The 23,767-nt window shown below is 35.3% G+C and overlaps 1 non-coding gene across 1 annotated transcript; it reads left to right on the top strand.

Moving 5' to 3' along the window:
- Positions 1-642: 642 nt before the first annotated feature.
- On the top strand, positions 643-749 carry LOC147365963 (U6 spliceosomal RNA). Its single transcript, XR_015133536.1, has one exon. It is a non-coding gene; the product is annotated as a U6 spliceosomal RNA (small nuclear RNA).
- Positions 750-23,767: the final 23,018 nt, after the last annotated feature.

Here is a 23,767-nt window from a genome sequence, read left to right as displayed (position 1 = left end):
ACCTTCTTCCCATAGAAATATGATAAATAATCATTCTGTGATGATCTGTGAACTCAATATTAACACCCTTAAAAATGCTATTTCAGACCTCTGACTGGCAACTGGGTAATGCATGCTTTTGTGATAATTTTTTGAATGGTCATCATTTAACTCCTATTAATTTATCTTCTTTTCCAAATGCCTTCTTACCAATATTATTTATACTACTAATTCATTCAGTTTTTTTGAATCAATGTAAAATTCAACTTTAATCTCAGTCTTAAATGAAAATGCTTTAATGTAGTTTTTTTTCAGGCCTGGAACTTTTTATTTATGATATCATTAAAAAATCATTTCTCATTTGAGTTAAGTGCTCAATAACTTTTGATGGATGAGTTTCTAGTTGCATTTTTGGTGCACTGGGACAACCCAGAGGGATGGTACAGGAAGGGAGGAGGGAGGAGGGTTCAGGATGGGGAACACGTGTATACCTGTGGCAGATTCATGTTGATATATGGCAAAACCAATACAATATTGTAAAGTTAAAAAATAAAATAAAATAAACAACAATGAAGAATCTAAAAAAAAATAAAAGTACTATGAATATCATTTACTTTTTCATAGGAAAAGTACTATGAAAAAGCTTGCTTAAAACATAACATTGTGCTCGCTTCGGCAGCACAGATACTAAAATTGGAACGATACAGAGAAGATTAGCATGGCCCCTGTGCAAGGATGACATGCAAATTCGTGAAGCATTCCATATTTTTTATAAAACTCCTAGAGGAGAACATAGGCAAAACACTCCCCGACATAAATCACAGCAGGATCCTCTATGACCCACCTCCCAGAATATTGGAAATAAAAGCAAAAATAAACAAATGGGACCTAATTAAACTTAAAAGCTTCTGCACAACAAAGGAAACTATAAGCAAGGTGAAAAGACAGCCTTCAGAATTGGAGAAAATAATAGCAAATGAAGCAACTGACAAACAACTAATCTCAAAAATATACAAGCAACTCCTACAGCTCAATTCCAGAAAAATAAGTGACCTAATCAAAAAATGGGCCAAATAACTAAATAGACATTTCTCCAAAGAAGACATACAGATGGCTAACAAACATGAAAAGATGCTCAACATCACTCATTATCAGAGAAATGCAAATCAAAACCACTATGAGGTACCATTTCACCCCAGTCAGAATGGCTGCGATCCAAAAGTCTACAAGCAATAAATGCTGGAGAGGGTGTGGAGAAAAGGGAACCCTCTTACACTGTTGGTGGGAATGCAAACTAGTATAGCCACTATGGAGAACAGTGTGGAGATTCCTTAAAAAACTGGAAATAGAACTGCCTTATGATCCATCAATCCCACTGCTGGGCATACACACTGAGGAAACCAGAATTGAAAGAGACACGTGTACCCCAGTGTTCATTGCAGCACTGTTTATAACAGCCAGGACATGGAAGCAACCTAGTGTCCATCAGCAGATGAATGGATAAGAAAGCTGTGGTACATATACACAATGGAGTATTACTCAGCCATTAAAAAGAATACATTTGAATCAGTTCTAATGAGGTGGATGAAACTGGAGCCTATTATACAGAGTGAAGTAAGCCAGAAAGAAAAACACCAATACAGTATACTAACGTATATATATGGAATTTAGAAAGATGGTAACAATCACCCTGTATACGAGACAGCAAAAGAGACACTGATGTATAGAACAGTCTTATGGACTCTGTGGGAGAGGGAGAGGGTGGGAAGATTTGGGAGAATGGCATTGAAACATGTATAATATCATATATGAAACCAGTCGCCAGTCCAGGTTCGATACATGATACTGGATGCTTGGGGCTGGTGCACTGGGACGACCCAGAGGGATGGTATGGGGAGGGAGGAGGGGGGAGGGTTCAGGATGGGGAACACATGTATACCTGTGGCGGATTCATTTTGATATATGGCAAAACCAATACAATATTGTAAAGTTAAAAAAATAAAATAAAATAATAAAAAAAAAAACAAAAAAACCCATAACATTAAAAAAATGAAGATCATCGCATCTGGTCCCATCACTTCCTGACAAAGATGGGGAAACAATGCAAACAGTGACAAGACTTTATTTTCTTGGGCTCCAAAATCACTGCCTATGGTGACTTCAGCTAGGAAATTAAAAAATACTTGCTCCTTGGAAGAAAAGCTATGACAAACCTAAAGAGCATATTAAAAAGCAGAGACATTACTTTGCCAACAAAGGTCTATCTAGTCAAAGCTGTGTTTTTTCCCAGTAGTCCTGTATGGATGTGAGAATTGGAGTATAAAGAAAGCTGAGCACTGAAGAATTGATATTTTTGAACTGTGGTGTTGGAGAAGGCTCTTGAGAGTCCCTTGGACTGCAAGGAGATCCAACCAGTCAGTCCTAAAGGAAATCAGTCCTGAGTATTCACTGGAAAGACTGATGCTGAAGCTCCAATATTTTGGCCACCTGATGTGAAGGAGTGATTCATTGGAAAAGACCCTGATGCTGGCAAAGATTGAAGGCAGGAGGAGAAGGGTACAACAGAGGATGAGAAGGTTGGATGGCATCACCGACTCGATGGACATGAGTCAGAGCAAGCTCTGGGAGTTGGTGATGGATTGATGTGCTGCAGTCCATGGGGTTGCAGAGTTAGAACCGACTGAGTGACTGAATTGAACTGAACTGATGAGAGGCATTATAATAAATCTAATATAGTAATATGTATACTTAATTTTATGAAATTTAAATGCCTATCCACATTTTTGTCTGTTTGTTTTGTTGTTGTTGTTGTTCAGTCTCTCAGTCATATCCAGCATTGTGACTCCACGGACTGCAGAATGCCAGTCTTCCCTGTCCTTTACCATCACCCAGTGTTTGCTCAAACTCATGTCCATTGAGTCAATGATACCATCCAGCCATCTCATCCTCTACTGTACCCTTCTCCTGTCTTCAATATTTCCCAGCATCAGAGTCTTTTCTAATGAGTTGGCTCTTCACATCAGGTGGCCAAAGTGTTGGGGCTTCATCTTTAGCGTCAATCCTTCTGATGAATATTCAGGGTTGATTTCATTAGGATTGACTGGTTTGATCTCCTTGCTTGTCCAAGGGACTCGCAAGAGTCTTCTCCAGCACCACAGTTTGAAAGCATTAATTCTTCTGTGTTCAGCCTTTTTGTGGTCCAACTCTCACATCCATACATGACTACTGGAAAAACCATAGCTTTGACTACATAGATCTTTGTTGGCAAAGTGGTATCTCTGCTTTTCAATACACTATCTAGGTTTGTCATAGCTTTTCTTCCAAGGAGTAAGTGTCTTTTCATTTCATGGTTGCAGTCACCATCGGCAGTTATTTTGGAGCCCAAGAAAATGAAGTCTGTCACCATTTCCATTGTTTCCCCATCTATTTGCCATGAAGTGATAACTAATTAACTAACCAACTGATGGGACCGGATGCCATGATCTTTGTTTTTTGAATGTTGAGTTTTAAGCCAGCTTTTTCATTCTCTTTTTCACCTTCATCAGGAGGCTCTTTAGTTCTTTCTTTCTGCCATTAGGGTTGGTGTCATCTGCACATCTGAGGTTATTAATATTTCTCCCGGCGATCTTGATTCCAGTTTGAACTTCAGCCAGCCAGCATTTCACATGATGTACTCTGCATATAAGTTAAATAAGCAGAGTGACAATATACAGCCTTGTTGTACTCCTTTCCCAATTTTGAACCAGTTGGTGGTTCCATGTCCAGTTCTAACTGTTGCTTTTTGACCTGCATACAGGTTTCTTAGGAGGCAGGTCAGGTGGTCTGGTATTCCCATCTCTTTCAGAATTTTTCCAGTTTGTTGTGATCCACCCAGTCGAAGGCATTAATATAGTCAATGAAGCAGAAGTAGATGTTTTTCTGGAATTCTCTTGCTTTTTCTATGATCCAGTGGATGTTGGCAATTTGATCTCTGATTCCTCTGTCTTTTCTAAATCCAGCTTGACATCTGAAAGTTCTCGGTTCGCATACTGTTGAAGCCTAGCTTGAAGAATTTTGTGCATTACCTTACTAGCATGTGAAATGAGTGAATTGTGCAATTTGAACATTCTTAGGCATTGCCCTTCTTTGGGACTGGAATGAAAATTGATCTTTTCCAGTCCTGTAGCCACTGCTGAGTTTTCCAAATTTGCTGGTGTATTGAGTGTAGCATTTTAACAGCATCCACACTTAGAGACAAAATTTAATGGATGGGGTTCAAGTGGAAATTTTCTCATGAATAGTTCCTGCTTGAGCGGCACCCAATACACTTCCTAAAATCAAATAAAAGGAAATATATCAGATGCTGTTCAGCATAAATATTGAAATAGACAATACAGATATAAATTTTGTCCAACATGTAAGTTGACTTAATTTATTACATTTCAATAAATCCTCAAGTATAAAAAGTATCATTCATTTAAAAATGGTTGCTAATTTTCCTGACTTTTTATGTTTAAAGCTAAAAGAGATAAGCTTCGATTCTATTCATAAAAGTGTGTTTTTTGATGGGTTTTGTATGCTTTTTTGTATCTCAGATCATTTTAGTTTCCATAGAAAATGTACTGATGGCACCAAATGTTATAATTTGAGTCACCTGGCAAGTCTATGCCTGTTGACTATGAATATCACTTAAATTTTGCTTAAAGGGACATGATGTGTTTGTTTTTCTTCCTAAACCCTAATTTATAGAAAAGCATGGTGACTTAATTTCTAAAGTGATCACTTAGGGCTATAGATTCTGAGTATAAATCAGAAAATAACATGATTAGTCTTCTAAGGTTATAGCATCACCATTCATCTGTAAATCAGATAGTTTGGGAGATTATGTTCCGTCATAGACTTAACATTTTCTGTTCATCATCTTCTTTATTATATATTTGTTTGTGTACTATTGAGTGAACAAATTGCTGAGACCAAATTAAGATAAGGTGTATAATAATATATTTCTAATTTAATAATAATAATAACAATTGTAACAGCCGACCTTGAGTGCCTATTGAATGCTAGCATTGTTCTAAGCACTTTATAGGTATTAAATTACTGATGCTCTGAAACAATATAATGAAGTAGAAACTATTGTTATCTCCAGTTTACAGTTAAGAAAACTGAGTCTTAGAGAGATTAGATGATTTGTCTAAATTCACAGAGCTGCTAAATAGTAGAGCTGTTTGTGTCTGAGTCTATTTTCATTTTGTTTTGTTTTTACTTTATATTTTAGATTCCATGTATAAGTGAGATCATGCAGTATTTGTCTTTGTCTCACTTATTTTACTTAGCGTAATATTCTGTGGATTCAACAATGTTGTCACAAATAGTGATATTTCATTTTATTTCGTGTTTTATGGCTGGATAATTTTCCAGCGTGGGCTTCCCTGGTGGCTTGGATGGCAAAGAATCTACTGGCAATGAAGGGGACCCAGGTTTCATCCCTGGGTTGGGAAGATCCCCTGAAGGAAATGGCTACCACTCCAGTATTCTTGCCCAGAGAATTTCATGGACAGAGAAGCCTGGCAGGATATAGTCCTTGGGGTCACAAAGAATAGGACATGACTGAGTGACTAACACTTTCACTTTCACAATATTCCAATATATGTGCACTCTATCTTCTTCATCCTTTGATCTGTTGATGAGACCCTTGGTTGCTTCAATATCTTGGCTATTGTAAATAATGCTTCAGTGAACACTGGAGTGCATATATCTTTTCACATTAATGTATGGTAGAATTTAAAATAAAGCCATTTAGGTCTAGATTGTTTTTGAGATTAGGTTTTACATTACTAATGTAATTTTATTTTTATAGGTCTATTCAGATTGTGTATTTCTTCTTGGAGGGATAGAGAAAAGTGCATCTAATGCATCTAGCCAGAATTGGAAGTACTGTATGCCAACTTGTAACTATTATTTACTTTTTTCTCTTTATAATGGAAATTCAAAGATGTGTACAAATAAGGAGAAGATAGCGTAATGAACTTCATGTAGATATCATAGAGCTTCAACAGTGTTCAATATTCTGCTTTTGTGGTTTCAATGTTTTTCCTTCCAAGATACTTTTTTGGGAAGGTTCAGATAATATAAATCAAATTTTATTTAATTCTAAGTTTTGTATGATAGTCGTTGGCTCTTCATTAAATTGTTACTTTATATTTCTTTGTACAAAGATTCATTTTTTTCTTCCTTGAGATGTTTGTATAGGTTATTAATTGAAACTGATTGCACACACATATAATATTCTGAGCTACTAAAATGCTGTCAAATGTGTTTATTGGATGTGGCATGATGAGACTTTGTTGACTTCAAATAAATGTGGTTAATTAAATGCTAACTCTAATTTTTAAAATGCAGAAATGAACATTTTGTCATTATTTAAATAACTCAGAACATTGGTTTGGGGAAGACTTTAATGTAGAATTATGAACTTGAATTCATGAATTATCTGCTTATGTCTTGGTGTTAGACTTTAAAATGAATGCAAAATTTAAAAATTTGCCTGGCTAGCAAAATTTGAGGCAACTATGTCCTGTTCTAAGCAATAATTTTGGTATGTTGCTAATTTATTGTAAGATACATAATTTAGTTTTTAGAATCTGAAATGCAAAAGCTGATTCAACAGAAGTCTAACACTCTGAAGTGTAATAACCATGAAACATGGCTCTCTTCTGCCACTGATCTCACTGTGGAGACTTGGTGTAGACTCAAAATCCTGCACTGTTTTCTGTTCTCCAGAAGAGAAAATACTAAGCATCTTAGTTTGAAAATAAGTAAGAACAAAAAGTGTTACATATCTAGTATAAGGCATAATCCCTTAGAGTAAGTATAAATGACAGTTTGTCCAAATTAAGTCCAAAGTCTCTAGTGGTATCTGAACTCTATTTATCCCAACAATAATGAGAATTTTGTGTGTGTGCCAGGAGTTGTGAAACTAGCATTTTAGAAGAGTTAACAAACTAGTCCACTGCCCTGAAGATTTTTCATCTAAAAATACAAATATAGAACATGTGTGTGATTTAATGGAGGAGTACTCTAACCTCTGCTTATTCTTGCTTTGTCACTTTGTCCTTCCCTTAAAGTTATGTATTATAGAAGATTAGAGGTGCAGACTTTTTTTTTTTTTGAAATCTTATCTAGACTAAAATATAAAAAAAATGGGTTAATAGAGTTCTGATAGTATCAGTTCAGTTCAGTCGTTTAGTTGTGTCCGACTCTTTGTGACCCCCTGAACTGCAGCACCCTAGGCCTCCCTGTCCATCACCAACTCCCGGAGTTTACCCAAACTCATGTCCATTGAGTCAGTGATGCCATCTAACCATCTCATCCTCTGTTGTCCCCTTTTCCTCCTGACTTCAATCTTTCCCAACATCAGGGTATTTTCAAATGAGTTAGCTCTTCGTATCAGGTGGCCAAAGAATTAAAGTTTCAGCTTCAACATCAGTCCTACCAAAGAACACCCAGGACTGATTTCCTTTAGGATGGACCGGTTGGATCTCCTTGCAGTCCAAGGGACTCTCAAGAGTCCTCTCCAACATTACAGTTCAAAAGCATCAATTCTTCCGTGCTCAGCTTTCTTTATAGTCCAACTCTCACATCCATACATGACCACTGAAAAACCATAGCCTTGACTAGACGGACCTTTGTTGACAAAGTAATATCTCTGCTTTTTATTATGCTGTCTAGGTTGGTCATAACTTTCCTTCCAAGGAGTAAGCGTCTTTTAATTTCATGGCTGCAATCACCATCTGCAGTGATTTTTGGAGCCCAGAAAAGTAAAGTCAGCCACTGTTTCCACAGTTTCCCCATCTATTTCCCATGAAGTGATGGGACCAGATGCCATGATCTTCGTTTTCTGAATGTTGAGCTTTAAGCCAACTTTTTCACTCTCCTCTTTTACTTTCATCAAGAAGCTCTTTAGTTCTTCTTTGCTTTCTGACATAAGGGTGGTGTCATCTGCATATGTGAGGTTATTGATATTTCTCCTGGCAATCTTGATTCCAGCTTGTGCTTCATCCAGCCCAGTGTTTCTCATGATGTACTCTGCATAGAATTTAAATAAGCAGGGTCACAGTATACAGCCTTGACGTACTCCTTTTCCTATTTGGAACCAGTCTGTTGTTCCATGTCCAGTTCTAACTGTTGCTTCCTGACCTGCATACAGGTTTCTCAAGAGGCAGTTCAGCTGGTCTGGTATTCCCATTTTTTTCAAAAATTTCCAGTTTATTGTGATCCACACAGTTAAAGGCTTTGGCATAGTCAGTAAAGCAGAAATAGATGTTTTTCTGGAACTCTCTTGCTTTTTCCATGATCCAGCAGATGTTGGCAATTTGATCTCTGGTTCCTCTGCCTTTTCTAAAACCAACTTGAATAAGATTGTTGAAATAACTGAAGAGTTTCTCTTCTTCCTTAATCTGTATCATAATACCTATTATAGCTATCTTCTATCTTCTGTAGTTTCATAAGTAGCTTTTAGTTCTTGGAGTTATTTAAGTTAGATATTCCTGCTTATTTTTCTTCATAGTCTTCTGTGTTACATCCGTATATATTGTTATTGTGGTATTGTGCTTAGTTGCTCAGTCGTGTCGGACTCTTTTGTGACCCCGTGGACTCTAGCCGACCAGGTTCCTCGATCCATTGGGATTCTCCAGGCAAGAATACTGGAGTGGGTTGCCATGCCCTTTTCCATGGGATCTTCCCAACCTAGTCATCGAATCCAGGTCTCCTGCAAAGCAGGCAGATTCTTTACCATCGGAACCACCAGGGAAGCCCGTCAGTATGTATAGTCTGGTTTATTGTACAAGAGGAAAAGCTCATTTCCTTAATGATATTGGCAAACAGTCTGGAACCTAGAGGCTATGTCAGTATCTTTGGATTCTTGACATATAAGCCCAGAGATGGGCTTATGATGGACTTTTAGTCTCATGTAGGTTTTTAAATTTAGATAGGATGATTTGAAGTGAAAGAGAGGAGGGGCAAATGGTTACTGGGATAGGTATAAGAAACAGAGAATGCAGTGAGAAAAGAGTGAGGTTAAAAAGGTCAGAGACAGAATTAACTGGGAAGACAAACCATGATGCTTAAAAAAAAAGAAAAAGATCCGACTCAATGTCTGCACTTTATAAATTTCATGGGTCTTCCGTAGTAGCTCAGCTGGTAAACAATCTGCCTGCATTGCAGGAGGCCCTGGTTTGATCCCTGGGTTCGCAAAATATTCTGGAGAAGGAATAGGCTACCCAGCCCAGTTTTCTTAGGCTTCCCTGGTGGCTCAGACATAAAGAATCTGCCTACTGTATGGGAGACCTGGGTCAGTCCCTGGGTTGGTTAGAGCCCCAGGAGAAGGGAGCAGCTACCCACACCAGTATAGGGCTTCCCTTGTAGCTCAGTCAGTAAAAAACTTGTTTTCAATAATCTTTCATCTCCAAACAAAACAAAGCACAAATGCCCTAAAATGAACATTCTTTTCAGTGAATTTTTCACTATCAACTGAAGTTGTCTCCCAACTGAACACCTATGTTGTAAATAATAGATATAAATATAGTTTAAATACGAGTTAAAGTCAGCCTCCCAGAGTCTCACTCTGTAGGATCAATGGGAGAGTCCTTCTGAGATCTTTCTCTCCTTGCTAAAACTTCTGTTTTTGCTGTCTCCTCTCTTGTGAGCAGGAATTCAATGGGTTTCTTGTGCCCTCTCCCTGCTCCCAATTGTAGCATCTAGAGCACAGCAGAGAAACAGTGCCTATAAATAAGTAGTGGCCAAATCAAGCTTTTGACCTGATTAAGAAAGTATACTGATGTACTTAATAAGAGAAGGAAGCCATATTTTTCTTTAACCTCTATAATTAATAGCTAAAGTAAATTGATTTTGCCTTTCATCCTTTCTATTCTTGACTATCTGTTGAATCTCAAGTAGAACAAAGCCTGCTATACTTTCATGGGACTTTAAGCTAAAAGGAAAAACATAATTGAAAGGAATATTGTGTGGAAAGTTATTCATCATTACTTTTGGAAACCTCAGATGACTTGACTGATTCAACAGAATTTTCTTTCAGTATTATCTTATTCACAAGGGCTAACAGAATCTTCTCTAGTATCCCAAAATGATTGAACCATGTGTAACCAAGGGACAGCTGTATGCCATGGCAAGCAATAATTGAGTGTTAGCACAGGAGCAACACTTGGTGGCCCTGGGGAGACAAATTTGAGTATGTCCCATATCCATATCCTTAAAGACCTCACAACATAGTTGGAAAAAAGATGTCAAAAAAATAAGTGCCAGAGACTTCCCTGGTGGTCCACACTTCCAATGCAGGACACCCGGGTTCTATCTCTTGTCAGGGAGCTAGATCCCACATGCCACAACTAAAGATCCTATATGCTACAACTAAGACTCAGTGCAGCCGAATAAATAAGACAAAATATAAAAAAAACAAGTGCCAGATTAATGGAAGAAGAGTCAAGTGAAGTAGGACTGCATGGGGAGAGCTATCGCTTCTGTTTAGAAAGGCTGGGTATGGTTTGCAGTGTCCATACATTAGAACTGGACAATAAAGAGATGGGAGATGGTGATTCCAATGGAAGAGCCCCAGAAGACTAGAGAAGGCAGTGGTTGCGGACACAGCCTGAAGGATCTGCTGCGCATCTTCTTAGAGATTTTCCAGCACCAAGAACTGATGTCTCACTCACTTTATGTCTCTAGGGGTTGTTTTTGGGTCCCCAAAGTCAACCAACTGTTATAGTTTTAGTTGGAGATCCCCTTAAACTAATGATACTTCCCACTGAACTGTTCTCTCCATCTAGAATCATTCTATTACAATTACATCACATAAGGGGATATTAGAGAACGTGAATTGAAGTTTACTTTTCTCTGCTCTCTGATTCTGGACAGTTCTGAGCTGACCTGAAAAAGCAAGCAGGCAAAATCATCATGAGTGGAGTGATATAATGCAAATATAGCAATGATCTGACAGGATGTGTCCTTATATTGAATAAGTGCTTTCAGGTCTTACAAAGTAATGTAAATAATATTTATATAAGTAAAATCTCTTTTTTCTTCTTAATAAGCTCACCTAGCATAGTGCTAACATATTCTATTTCTCAAGAAATGTTATGTAGTGACTAACTTAAATATTCTACTTTCAGCTGATAGTGTGAGAGATTTTATTCTTAAATAAATCTAAAGGCTGCTGTATTTTGATATAAAAGAGATAATATGTTTTTAGCTTAAAAAATATCAGATACCCACCTTAACCAAGTGCTCAAGGTTATCATAACTAATTATAATACATGTCAATAACATGAACCCCTGAAGTGATGAATTGAAGAAAATATGCTATCCATTCTGTAATATCTTACAGTTCACAAATTCAAGAGTGTCTGCTGCTGCTAAGTCACATCAGTCATGTCCGACTCTGTGCGACCCCATAGACGGCTGCCCAACAGGCTCCTCTGTTCCTGGGATTCTCCAGGCAAGAACAGTGGAGTGGGTTGCCATTTCTTTCTCCAATGCATGAAAGTGAAAAGTGAAAGTGAGGTCGCTCAGTCATGTCCGACTCTTAGCGACCCCATGGACTGTAGCCTACCAGGCTCCTTCACCCATGGGATTCTCCAGGCAAGAGCACTGGAGTGGGGTGCCATGGTCTGTCTAAAAGACAAGGAAAGACGGAGGAACAATTACAGATTGGAGGAGCCTGGAGTGGAGGTGGGCAGAAAACAACAACTAAAGGGATGTGGGCTTCTGAATAGGATCTGGGAACAGATAAAAAGACATTAGTGAAAAAACTGGTGAAATTTTAATAAGATCTGTTGTTAATGTTTACTGTACAAATGTCAATGTCCTGGCTTTGGTAACTATACTATGGCTATGTAAGATGTTAACACTGGTATATATATGGAACTCTTTTGTACTGTTTTTGCAAATTAATTTTAAAATAGCTAGGATAGTTAAAAATTGTATATCTGTAAATTCCATCCAAAGAGATAGCTGGAAATAAAAGCAGATTTATTATTTGTAATGTTAGCAGTATCGGCGATTGTCAGTGGTCATTTCATTTAGAGGTCTTTGTGTAAATACTAATATTATATAGTTTTGAATAAGTTTTAAAAAAATGTTATTCATGTATATATTCAGAAAATTTTAGAGAGGAATAGGTTTTGATTGGAGTTCTTTCTACACTATACTTTCTGCATGTTATGCTAAGTTTTGGCAACAATGCTTATAGAAGATTGTAGTACAAATAATATTGCTTGTTTTGGTCTATGAAAAAAACAAGTACTTTCTGAGAATTGATACACACAAAGCCTATCAGTCCTTTGCTGCTAAGTCACTTCAGTCGTGAACGACTCTGTGTGACCCCATAGACGGCAGCCCACCAGGCTCCCCCGTCTCTGGGATTCTCCAGGCAAGAACACTGGAGTGAGTTGCCGTTTCCTCCTCCAATGCGTGAAAGTGAAAAGTGAAAGTGAAGTCGCTCAGTCCTGTCCGACTCCTAGCGACCCCATGGACTGCAGCCCACTAGGCTCCTCTGTCCATGGGAGTTTCCAGGCAAGAGTACTGGAGTGGGGTGCCAGGGCCTAAAAAAAAAAAAAATCTAGCATCCTTTTTTAGCCTCCAAACCAGTATTATTCCTGTCTTCTCTACTGCCCTCCAGAGGTAGACTAGAGAAAACTGATGTCATGAACCCTTGTGTATGGTTCAGAGAAAAAAGTAAAAGGAACTTTGAAATTTCTAAAATTGGTGAGATAAATATAGCTTTCTCAGATACATATTTTACCAAGTATCAGTCTCAATTTTTATCTAGAATTTTCAGCATGTTGTTTTGAGATTCATTGTTATTTTGGAATGTGTAAGCCATATTATCCAAGTGTAGTACCTGCGGCATAGTAGACTGTCTATTCACCAAGGAAATGTTATTAACAGAAGGCTTCAGCATCAGTCTCTTGTCTGTGATCTTTCCTCCTTCATCGTACACAGCCCCTTCCCTCAGGTGCCTCAGACTCTTTGTTCCCATTCCTACTATTAAAACCTGCTTTGTTAACTCCTTTTTTCAGAAATAAATGGTAGTTAGACATTAAATGTTACTTCATCTGTTTTTACTTTTGGGGAAAATATAACACACATGTCCTAATAATAATGGATATTTCTTTAATTTATTTGTTCATTTCTTTAACTTTATGTTATCCTCTGGAGTCCTGGTATTAGGACTTGTGGCATCATATTTGCACAACAATTTTTATTTGTTAACTTAAAAAAGCTCAGAAGTTCTTTTACATTTTTAGACATTTAAATTCTGTTAGCATTACTGAGAACATATCTTCTAGAAATATAAGCTAAAATAAAGTTTAAGTCATTTGTCTGAAAAGTTTATATTTTAATTTTTTCTTAAACAAAAGTTTTCTGAAATATATTTATTCTATGTGTATTCTAAAAGTGTACATGGATTAATAAGTTTGGAATTGATGACTCTTGTAGATTAGAAGTTAACAGAGGCTACCTAGACTTGCTAGTTGACTATTCTATTTTTAAAATAAAGTTTGTAATATTATTTCAAACATTAATATTATTATTGCCATTATTGTTGCCTATGAACACTACAAAACCACCTCCATGGGGAGCTAGGTGGTTTCAATAGCTAATGACTGAACTTTTCACCTCAGGCCTTGGTTTGCATTAAGCTGTGATTTTACGTGATTGACAGCCATTCTATAGTAACCTGCAATGAATTGGGGGTCAAAATCATCCAAATGATGGAGAGAAAATGCCCCCATTAGAAAAAAATAAGAGACAGCCATAAACTAACCAGTGTAGTTGAAACTAATTGGCCTCCTTATTGGCAAAGGATTGAAAGGGCACAGGGACTGAATTAATCTCTTGAATTTGGTGGCAGATCCTTGCAGGTTGAGATTGTGAATTGGCAGGTTAACATAAGGGGAGGCTATATCCCCCTCACATGTGATACTTCTGTTCTGTGAATTTCCATTTTGTGGAGCTGTCAATCTGAGGCTTTTGTGAGCATTAAACTTTCTTTAGAAACAACACCACCAAAAAAAGAATGACCCCACCTCCTAAACTACCACATAAATCAGCTTGATTAGTAATCTCCATTAAGAGACATTGAGTTTTGAATAGACTGGGTATTGTAGGTCTTGGACAGAATGAAGGACTTGGCAAGACCAAATAGGGAAGTTTGAACAACATCTGCCCTGGCCCTTCCTGACACTTCTGTAAGTTTTAAGCGTATTCACAAATGGCCTAAATTATAGAAGTGCAAATTACAGTTCCCCACCAGTAGTTTTTCACATAACATCAAGGAGTGAATGTATAATATTAGTATTTATTAAAGCCGTAGACATCCCACAAAATATTTTATGTTAGAAGATAACAGTGACAGACCTTTATATATGAGTCTGTTAATGCTAGCTTTCTTTTAGCATACTTCCTTTCCTTTGCAAGTGAAGTTTGATCTTGAATTTTTATTCAAAGCTCTGTGAACCAAAGCCACAGATGGGGTATTGCTGTGTCATTTCCATGGCCTTATACAGAATGTATGCAGCCGTCCCATACTCCCTTAATAGACTTTCAGCTTTTCAATACATCTTCCACTGATGGTGTTTCTGTGGATAAACATAATTTCAAAATGAAACGTGCCAGATGTCCTGCAGTGCACTTAGGTACAACAAGGCATTTAAAAAAAAATTGAGCCTATATTATTTACTCATTTGGAGGGATGTGACTTCTGGGATATACATTGAAAATCCAAAATTTGCTGAATGAGAGAGGAACTATTATAAACGGTTTCCAACTCCCTTGTATCTTAGAATTCCCCCAACACATCTTTTTTTTTCAGACCATAAAGAAATCAGTATTTTATATCCAGGCTTCTCATAATTTCTCCCTCTAGGAGGCATAACTCAATCAAAATCTCTGGTTACTACTGAATAGAAATAGTCTTTTTTATTGAGGTTAAAAATTGCTAGATCAGAGATTTGGAATATATATGTTTTTATTTTTGCTTTATAATAACTAATTTTAAGAATGATTCCTCCCAACATACTTGAGTTTTATATTCCCACCACAAGAAAATATTATTTTCAATTTTTTTTCCTGCTACGGGATTAGAACAGGTGATACAAATGAAAATAAAATACTGATGAGAAATTGTCCAGGACCATTCCAATATCACCATTTGATTCTATCATATCAAGTGCAACTTTACTACATACTCAAATGTTTAATTGACTAGTGATGTGTCATTTAAATTTTTTTGCATATGTACCACTCTCTTCAAAGATTGTAAAATCCTTGATTGTAAGGACCATATTTCCTACATGAAAGATATATAATATTAGCATTTATTTAAGGCATAGATATCCCACAGAATATTTAATATTAAGAAGAAAGGTAACAGTGACAGACATTTATAAATGAGTCTATTTATGCTTGCTTTTTTTAAGCATTAGGAACACAATAGGAGATCTTACTCAATGCCTGTTTAGTTAGTGACTACCTTTATATTAGAACAAGGAAATACATATTACGCTTTCCTGTGAGATATTTTGGTTTCATGTAATAGTGCTTGCTTATAGATTGTGGAGTAGAAGGTAAAACAGCATAGAGTAGCTTAACTTAATCGTGGTATTGCTTTATTATTCTTCAAAGAGTTTTGCATCCATTGTCTCTTTTTTTAAAAGTGAGGTTTCTAAAGGCAGATCAAATAATAGCTGATAAAGCTGAGACACAGACTCTAAAATATTCCACTGGTAAAGGAGATTGTACTAGGCAATATTTTGAAGTTTCTTATCTTCCCAGAAATCATTTAAAAAAAAAGTGTCCTTCAATATTTCATAATTACCTATGAAATGTTTATCCTAAGCAAAAACATCATTCCAGGAACACTGGCAATTGTTTAAAATTCCAAAGGTGTGTTTCTTGAGGCTGTATTCTTTTCTGTATGGGCCTCCTCAGAAAACTAGGTTAGACTTTTAATGATTTCTAAAATCATTTAATAATTTTGTGTATTGTCAATTCACATCCTCCTCCTAACAGTAGCACTTAACTACTCTTCTTAACACAAATATACTGCTTTTAGAAAATGGAGACATGTTTCTGGTTTATTTTGCTACTGAGTTTTTAAGAAAATAAAAACCAATGCTTGTAGTTTTCTGTCTTTGATGGCTGTGTGGTTAATTTTTCTGTCCCACAGTATGTAGCTGTCTCTTTTGGTGCTGCTGTGTGTTTGCAGCCATGCTGTCAACATCCACCAGAGAGCAGAGCAGCTCCAACACCCACATCTTTCATGCTAGAAATAGATGGAGACAGTAACACAGTCAGATCCTTGGCCAAACAACATAGATTGCAGTTCATTTCAAAGGTCAGCGCATATTTAAGCTTGCTTCATTACTGCCACCTTTATGCCTGAGATTTTCATTTTTTTGAAAAAATCAGTTTACCCAGGTTCCTTTAGAGACAGAAAAATGAAAGTGCTGAGTCCTATTTTCATTTGGGGATATCAAGCTTTTTATCAAATTATAGAGGTGGCGTCTCAGAATATTTCATATCTGATCAAGAGGAAAAGCCAAAAATAATTTTCTCTTTATTCAGGAGTCTTTCAGGCAGGAGGACTATTTTATTTTTTACTTAGTATTGTGCTCAAGTCAATCATTTTGAATTCAGAGAGAAAACAGACGTTTAAAAGCAATCTATAATAAAAAAATTTTTGACTTCAATATTTTTATTTACTTTTCTTAATGAAAACACAATTTATCCAACTTTTGATATGTTTTTACCCATCGCCTAATAAAATGTTTACATAATTTAATTTTTAATGCTAATGATGGTGAGCAAGTCAATAATTATAAAAAATTTACTTTCTAGTTAAACATATAAATTTTTTGCCTTTTAAGAATAAAACAACGAGTGTTTATCTTATTTTTAATCGAATCTATGCTCTTAGTATTCATAAGATTCTATATACATAGGAAGAATAGGATATGGTATGTATATTAGGAATATTAATATGGCTAGTACATAATTAAGAATTCTGAATAATTTTGTTACATATATGTATTTTAAAAGACAATTTAATTAAAACACCTAATTTTGGGAAGCAGCTTTATATACTCATCACTCTTGAAAAAATAGAAATTTAGAAGATAGAAGAATATCAGTTTGAGATATGACATTTAAGCCACAGAGAAAATAAACTTTCAAAACAGTGTTTTTACAAAGCCCCTTGACATCAAAATGTGAAAAAAAATATCATAAATTATTTTGTTAATTGTTTGGAATTAAACTTCCTATAAGTGTAAAAAATGGTTAGCTTAACATACGTAGTGAAAACTTTTTCAAACTTAGAGACGTTATGACCATTTTAGGTCATGGAAATTCGTATTTTTTTGTGACACACTGTAGGAAATTAATTATGGAAATATTTCAAAAAGAATTTAAAAGGAGTGCTTTAAGACTAAAGCTTTTATAAAAGAAATGCTCACATATTCAGATTATATAGCTGTAAATATGTATATTTACATATTTTATATATGTAAAACATATATATATATATATAAATTTTGATGGTAATTTTAACTAGGTTATTTTAATTTTGGCATTCAAATATTTCTGAAATGAATATTTAAAATGCATTATAACTGTGACTATAAGAGGAAAACCATCTATATTTTAAGTATAATAATTTTGGACTTATACCTATTTTGGCTATTTCATTTCTTTATATGCATCATTAATACTTTGATCTATAACTTACTTTAAAATAATTAAGAAGTCAATATATTTTAAAATCTGATCGTCTGTTGTGTACAGACACGGACCACTTAACTCAGTTCTGTAGGTTGGAGTTATTGCTTTCTCATTTGTTTCAGGAGTAATGTCCTACAAAAAGTATTCAAATGGGATCTAGAAAATATGATAATAAGGCCTTAGGATAAATATAAGAAATGTAAAAGGTGAGGAGGAATGGAACCTCATGTCCCTGGGGCCATGCAGGTGCTATCTTTCAATTTGAAAGATAAGATGAACCCATTTTTTTCCTTCCTCTCAGTTTCTGAAATAAGATGATGATGATTTTACTTGTAATGTGATTTAAGTGTAGGTTCTTTACTTTTTTCTTAAATGCTATTTAAAACAATACAAGGGAAGAGTAAGTATTTATTACAGATTATACTCATATTTTGAGGAGGGCATGGCAACCCACTCCAGTATTCTTACCTGGAGAATCTCCATGGACAGAGAGGAAACTTGCAGGCTGTAGTCCCTGGGGTTGCAGGGTTGGACTCGACTGAGTGACTAAGCACAGCACAGCACAGCATACTCATATTTTAAAGGAAGGAAAAGCATTACCGACGGCTCCATTATCTAATCAGTAGTGCATTGTCTCATTTAACTTCAGCATCACTTGGGAGCCTGGTGGTGCTAGGCCCATTTTACAGATTAAGAGGCTTAAATATTTAGGAGTTTAGTGATTGCTTTAATTACCTATGCAGGGCTTAGTCCTAGGTCTTCTGACTCCAAATCTAATTTTTTCTCCTGGCTATGTTGCAAATTGTGGGCTAAGACAAAGATCCTTTCCTTAAAGGTTAGCTTTCTTAGAGGTTCATGGATTTGGATTGCCAGCAGATAAAAGCGGATAGACCAAGATTAGCTGTGAGGTGAATGATAATATATAGGTGATTCTTATTTTTAGTTTGTGGGTTAGTTCTGTAGTCAGTTATCTACAGTGAAAAAGAACTCCCCAAACTTAGATTGATTTGTTAATTATTCATCCTAACATCATCATTACTTTTACATAATGTGACTTAAACCTATTTTAGCATATGCTGCTGGTAAATTGGTTGTAAAAATGAGAGTTTTTACCTATAAAAAAATAACAAATGCCATTTTTTAAATAAATAAGGACAATCAATTGTATGCCATATTTAAGACTGATAGCTTTAAATATGTCATGACAGTTTTAAGTGTAAATATATAGTTAGGTTGACTTTTTAAAACCTGTGTTAAAAAAGTTTTGTACATGCAGATGTTATGATATGCTTTCCCACCAAAGATTCAAGTCTCAAATACCAGGGACAAAATAAAAGCAAAAATATCAGGGACTAAGAAATCAGATAAGCATAAGCAATTTTTTCCATTCTTCATTATGGTGTCTACTTCCTTGACCCCCAAACTTAGAATGGTCCTGATTAGAAATGATTAACTCAAAAGCAATATTTCAAAAAGTCTTTTTCTTTTGTACAAATGAGAAATCAGGTTTCAATGATAGCTTACAGGTAGACATGGTCTTTAGCCTTTTCTTAGAATTTGAGTCAGGTTTATACCTAAGAGTAAGTGATCTTTAGCCTCTCTTTAGAATTCAAGTTCCAATTTGAAACCCTTTATATAAGCTATATTTGCAACAGTACAGCAACCAAAGAATACTTTAACTGCAGCTATGGACTGCTTCTTTTCTTTATATGCATTTGCTTCTTAATATGAAGATGCTTAACAGCACAGTAGGAAATTTTAAATTAACTCTCCAGAAGGCCGTTAATGTGGATTGTGATAAAATATATATTTCTAAATGATCTACAAACCCGCTATTCTCCTATCCTCAGAAATTTAAAAATAAATCTTTTCGACTTTAAGCAGAATAATTACTTAATATATAAATAAAGATTAATAAAATGTTTTCCTACAAAATGGACATTGTCTTTCACTAAGTTCTAAGAATGCTAGCATTACAGTTCTTGCTACTAAACCGCTGTTAATAGGAACCTGGAGCCCTCTGTGAAAGACTCTCAAGAAATCTGACACAACCAAGATTTTTTCAAAGGCTTGTGTTTTTTGTTGGTATTTGTGCATATTAAAGAGCTTATACTTTATAATGTAAATATTAGGAGGCAAAATTTGAAAGTGCTAGCATGGTTTTTAAGAAATTAATTATATTTTCTGAATTGATTCTATCTGAATTTTTAAATAGATACTAAAACAGGATCTGATCTATCATTATTAGATCAAAAACAGAAGCCCTTTGCAAAATTCAGATGAAAAATTTAGCAGCATCACATTTTTCTTATATTCTTAAAACTTAAGATGAAAATAAAAGCCAGTGCGCAGAGGCTTCATGAGTTTTATTTAATAAGCCACTAGGAACAGAAAGTGATATATATATATATATTTAAAGAAGAACATGAGAATGTGTTGGTTCTTTTAGATTTTAATTTGTTTTCAGTTATTTAGATCTTTATTATATTTCTGTAAAATTTGGTATTGATTATTTCAGTTTTCTTCTGAGTTCTTATTTTGTTCTACATAAAAAGTACATTTGTTAAAATCACACTGCAGAGTTTTTCATATCTTTATATGTATCTTGTCTTTCTGTATTTATTTGAATGTGGTATTCTATTTAGGTATCCTGATGTTGCTGTTTGTATATTTAGAATTATAGATGATATACTTTATTTTTTTACATATCCCAATATTATTTTAAAATTAATTTTTTATTATAGTTGCTTTATAATGTTGTTTCACTTTCTACTATTCCCAAGATGTTTTAATGATAGGGACTTGTATATGGTGTCCCATATTTATTTTTTGATGGCAGTTTCACATTTTATATTACATTATTGGATCTGTTAGGCTAATAATCTAAAGCCAATCTATGAGCTTTCAAAGACATGCTAAAAGCAAAATACTGTACTCTTAGCTAGAAGCATGATTTTGTAGGAAAATTTCTGTATTGTTTGTGGTTCATATAAATATATTTTGAGAGAAGTTCTTGTACCAAAGTTCAAGGTCCTGATATTTACATAGTTCCTTTACATAGTGCACTATGTTGATTTGTGAGGAAATGAAGGGAATTTAAATTAAAATTTTAGACCATGAATGTAAAATTGCTGAATATTTGCACATAGTACAGGTCTGGGGGAAGATTTTTTTTTAAGTTATCCATATGGCAGCAGAACTTTTAATAAACAATGGTTCTAACATATATTCTTTATGGAAACAGAAAATGGGATTTATGAGGTGACATTTTGAGTATATTTTGAGTGTATAAAGAAAAATGAAATAAGATTAGCTTTATTTTCCTATTTCCCCCCAGCCTCGTGAAGGTTTAGTGGCTGAATTACCACTTATAATTTGTTTTTTATTCCATGCATGCATTTCATTAACCTATTCCTGGCTCTGTAGCCAGCCTGCAGAGAAAAATTCAGCAGAAGAATTTCTGAGCAGATTGTCTACAACATGCTATGTAGTACATATTTCAGAATCCAAGGACAATTTGACAACTTGTACTGTGCTTTACATTAATAATAATAAAAGTTTCATTTTGTTTAAATTATATCTTAGAAAATTAATGTTATTTTATGTTATTTAATAATGTTTAGGTAAAAATTATGAGATATATCATGACATTCAAAATTTAATGAATAGCTCACTGAAATAATTTTGACTGCTTCAGACACAGGATTAAGGTTGATTAGTACTGAAGTTCAGTTCTGGGATTTTGCCACTAACTCAAAGTACTATTGGAATAGTAACAAACGTTTTTGGTAATATAATTGATTTGTCTCTGAAACAGTTATGAGACTCCTGCAATAAAGGCTGAGAGATATTACAAGCAGGTGCAACTGTACAATCTCTGAATGCAACTGAATGCCCCTTTCATTCTTTAAAAAAGTTTTTAATTTAAGGGAACACTCAATTATGTATGTTAATGCAATGGTGCAATTGGGCATAAATAATTAAAATTGATGTTGAAATGCTTAAATTATTTTTCATGGCAAGGTTACCTTTAAAATTATATTTTGCTCTGATTTAAATTTAAACATTTGCATTCCCCAACAGAGAATGCTCAGAATGGCTCAGAATGTCCCAAGTGAGAGGTTGAGATGAATCTGGACTTTAAAAATAGCAGTGACTCTGAAAAGAAAATGTTTAAAGTTAGAAGGCACTTCAGTTCAACTTTTGTCCAATCATTCTCTTATCTTCTCTAAAATCCAGCATCCTCTGATACTATTTTATAGCTTTTTGTTGTTTGAGCCAGTAGCAATATACTCACTATCCTCTGCAAAAGGCAACCTCCTCTAATGTTGGGATATTTTAAGAAACAAGTAGTTTTTTTTTCTTATTTTGAGCTCAAATATGTCCTACAATAGCTTCTATTTGCTGGTTTGTGTTCTGTGATAAAAAGCTATGAGAATGCCACTCATTCTTTATATAAAAGACCACCAAATCAAGCTATTGCTACATTTCTCTGCTCTATTTTATAGCAAAACTCAAGAAAAGAGTAAGTTCAATTTAACAAATATTGTTGGAGCATCTGACACTACTTTAGGGCCTTAGACTATAAACAAACAAACAAACAAAACATAGATCCCTGCCTTAAGGAATATACTCTTCTAGTTGGGATAATAAAAACAAAAACAAAGCAGTAAATGTGCTAAAGGACTTGAACTCATTGTTTGATTCTTTTTGCTTTTCAGGCTTTTGTCCCTGTCCTTCTTCTGAACCACTCCTGGTTAGAGAACTAGTGCCTCATTCTTCTTTTTTCTCAACCTTCATTGTCTTTTATCTTCTTCACAGGATCTGACACAGCAGATCACTCTCTCTCTCCTTTTTGAAATAATTTCATTATTTTCAAGACACTACTGACTCCTGACATATGTTTCTTAATTCACTGGCCATCCTTTTTATTCTCCTTTACCAGCCTTGCCTCCTTTTCTTGGCCTATAGATGTCCCGGGCTCATTCTACTACCTTTCCCTTGTCTGCCTATATTTACTTCCTGTGTGATCTCACAGTTTCATGGCTTTAATGCCTTCAATATTTTTATGTCTATCAAATTCTATATAATTTAAAGAATCTAAATTCCTATTGATTATAAGATGAATCATTATTTTATTTACTACAAAGGAAGAAAATATATGTTACCAAATATGTGTTACAATGAGTTGTAAGACAGCATTGATTGGAAGGCATGCCCTAATTTCAATTAAAGTATGAAAAAACAGTATATTTTCCACCTGTTCTTAAACTTGCTCTTCCTCTAGTCTTCTTCATATTAATAAATGATACATACATTCATCCAATTGTTTTGCTCAGAACCACAAATATATCTTTGAACTTTGGCATAAATCTCCTAATCAACAAGTTTTCTACCTTCAAACAAATCCCTAAATTTGACCACTTTTCACTACCTCTACTATTACTCTTGTCCAAGACACTTTTATCTCCTGCCAGTATTTCTGAAGCATCATCCTAACCGGCCTCCAGAGTCCACTCTTTAGTTGCTAAGTTGTATCTGACTCTTTTGTAGCCCCTTGAACTGTAACTGCCCAGGTTCCTCTATCCATGGGGTTTTCCAGGCAAGAATGCTGGAGTGGGTTGCCTTTTCCTTCTCCAGGAGACCTTCCCAACCCAGAGATCGACCCACATCTCCTGCATTGGCAGGCAGATTCTTTATCACTGAACAACCTGTCAAAGTTGTGTCTGATTCTTTGTGACCCCATGGACTGCAGCATGCCAGGATTCCCTGTCCTTTACTATCTCCTGGAGTTTGCTCAAATTCATGTCCATTGAGTCAGTGATCCTATCTAACTATCTCATCCTCTGCCTCCTCCTTCTCCTTTTGCCTTTTTTCTTTCTCAGCATCTGGGTCTTTTCCAGTGAGTCAGCTCTTCACATCAGGTGGCCAAAGTATTGCAGCTTCAGCATTAATTCTTTCAATGAAAACACAGGGTTGATTTGCTTTATGGTTGATTGATTTGATCTCC

This window comes from Bos grunniens, chromosome 9 (assembly GCF_055505025.1).
Source record: "Bos grunniens cultivar Pamir isolate PY7600 chromosome 9, Bosgru_T2T1.0, whole genome shotgun sequence".
Lineage (NCBI taxonomy): Eukaryota > Metazoa > Chordata > Mammalia > Artiodactyla > Bovidae > Bos > Bos grunniens.
The sequence above is the reverse complement of the archived record's forward strand: the minus strand, read 5'-3'. Positions and strand labels throughout refer to the sequence as shown.